This window comes from Octodon degus, unplaced genomic scaffold (assembly GCF_000260255.1).
Source record: "Octodon degus isolate 3935 unplaced genomic scaffold, OctDeg1.0 scaffold00174, whole genome shotgun sequence".
NCBI classification, from domain to species: domain Eukaryota; kingdom Metazoa; phylum Chordata; class Mammalia; order Rodentia; family Octodontidae; genus Octodon; species Octodon degus.
The window spans coordinates 1,480,570-1,483,167 of NW_004524750.1; the positions used below are offsets into that span (position 1 = coordinate 1,480,570).

General features: G+C 44.8%; 1 pseudogene across 1 annotated transcript in view; it reads right to left on the bottom strand.

Annotated features, from left to right (window-relative positions):
• Positions 1-619, bottom strand: part of LOC101564400 — a 21,234-nt pseudogene extending 20,615 nt beyond the window's left edge. The window contains exon 1 of the transcript XR_001117334.2: positions 4-619. The product of XR_001117334.2 is annotated as an N-alpha-acetyltransferase 50 pseudogene (transcript). The remainder of the gene's footprint in view (positions 1-3) is intronic.
• Between the last annotated feature and the right edge of the window lie 1,979 nt (positions 620-2,598).

Below are 2,598 nucleotides of genomic sequence, written 5' to 3' on the forward strand. Positions count from 1 at the left end.
GACCAGAGGGGACTTTGAGGTTTTTCTGAAGCACATGAGCATCAGCAGGTTCTATCCTCTTATAGTAGTTCTTCTTTGTCTCAATAATTTCAAAGCCAAACTTCCTGTAGAAATCAATTGCTGACTCATTGCTGATCTGCACGTGCAGATAGATGTTGTCAAAAGTGCCATCTTTCTCACAGATGTTTAACACATGATTTAACATTTTAGTTCCTACTCCTAGCCTTCGGTAAGGTGCAAGACATCCTAGTGTCATGATGTAAAGTCTCTTCTGATTCTGTGAATGATCCACCCTGCAGCATACTGCACCTACAGCAATATCATTGAAATAGGCAAGTTTTGCTAGCTCGCCAACCTCCAGCACAGCCTTGTAGAACTTGTCATTATAGCTGACTGGAAAGATGACCTGGTTTAACCTCTTCCACTGTTGGATATTGTGCGGAGTTACATCTCCAAGCTCCATCCGGCTACCTTTCATCTTCCCCGCCTGCTGAGGCCGTCGTTACCACCACTCTCGACGCCGTTTCCTCCTCGCTCGGAGCTCTCCGCGCTCTTGGCTCGGGCCCCTCAACCCAAGCCGGCCTCCTCGCCTAGGACAGGGAGTTGAGGGGGTGACGAAGGGCGCCGAGGTCGGGCAGGGCCCGGAATCTGCAGAGGGCGGGACGTCTCCGCCGGCGCAGGCAACGCGCTCCTCCACGCGTGCGCACGGGGCGCTCCGCGCCCGCCGCCGCGCGCTGACCTTTCAACATTTAGTTTTAATTACAAGGTACGCATAGATTTTATTGGTAACATACATTTTATTGGTAACACCTTACGCCATTTCTGACCAGTTCAGCCGTCAGTTCTTTGGTTTGCCTGTTTGTTTCTCTGGAGCCCAACACAGCTGTTATTCTATATGCCCCTTCCTCTAGCTTGCCTTTGTTACTCAGTACTGTGCCTCAGTGATTTTTGATAATGGTATACACAGGTCTCTCTCAATATTTCTGCCAGTTCATATCCATTTTTCTCTTAAAAACTATCGAAGCAATAAATACCTTTGGTTTAAAAACAAAAATGCTTAAGAAAGCCTTTGTGAAGTAGAAGTTTCCTATATGGGGCCAACCTGACCCTATCCACGCACAGCCACCCTGGGTGCTCACTAGGCCAACCCTGCCCTCAGGCACGGCCATCCTGGGTACTTGCTAGTTATCACTTCTTGACAAAAGTTACTTTAAGAAAACTGAATAGAAAATCATCCTAAATGCCACCATTATTAATAGCTTAGTTTCTTGCCTATTGATTTAAATTACACCCTGTCTGTACCATGGTTTTCCATTGATTCTTTTTTTCAGAGAGTCTTTCTTTCTGAATATATCTTTTTTAAAAAATAAAATACTTTATTATTGTACATATTTATGGAGTACAGTATGATGATTCCATACACATAAGTAATATGCAATGATGAACTCAGGGTAATTAACATTATTATCTCTTTAACATTTAAGAATTTTTATTAGTACTTAATAATTGTACAAATTTGTGAAGTATAGTGTGATATTTCAATACACACACGTCATGCATACCAGTCAAGTCAGGGTAGTGACTACTTCTATCTCCTTAGCATAAGCAATTTTGAACGACAACAAAAAAAGCTCAAAGTTGCGGACATCACGTTGTCTGACTTCAAAATACACTACAAAGCTGTAGTAAGCAGTCCAGCATGATACTGGGATGAAAACAGACACAAAGACCAACGAAACAGAACTGAGTGTTGAAAATTATCTTATGTATTTGAAACCAACTGTTTCTCAACAGAGGTGTCTCTTCTTCACACACTGAAGAGAGGACAGCCTTTAAATAAGTGGTGCTCAGAAAGCTGCGTATTCGTGTGCCGAAAACTGAAGCTAGAACACTATGTCTCACCCTATGCAATCTCAGCTTAAGGGGGGCCAAGGCCTCGCTTAAGACCTGAGACCTTGCGAGCACTAGAAGGAAACAGGCAAAGTGCTCCAAGCCACCCATGTAGGCAACGGCATTTGGGTTGGGCTCGAAGAACAAGGCAGCGAGCGGCGCACAAGTGGAGTCGCACGCAGCAAGACACTGCGTGCAGGAAAGACACGTGAGCAGCAGCGCGAGGCGAGTGCCTGGGGAACAGGGAGGCAGACACGCTGCTGGCATAATGGCCTTTGCCAAAGGCTTAGCATCCTTAACTTTCAGGAACTCAGTAAATTTAGCGAGGGGAAGCTGAATTATGTAATAGTGAGCAAGTAATATGAATAGATATTTCTCAAAAGATATTCAAATGATCAGTAAATTTATGAAGAAAAGCACTCACATTACTATTCTCTGTAAGGAAGCACAAATCGGAAGACCAATGACACCTCATCTCATCCCCTTAAAGAAGTTGCTGGGAAAAGAAAACAAGTAGTAAAATAGAAGGGAGGAGGGAGAGAAAGGAGAGGACTTGGACTGCACTGCTGGTGGGCTGCTAACTTTGCACAGCCACAGGGGAGAGCCTATTAATAGGCTCCTCATGAAACCAGAAGCAGGCCTGTCCTGAGCTGCTCCACTTCTGGTGCAGGTCCTGGAGAAGTCAGGCCAGCATACCGCTAAGATCTC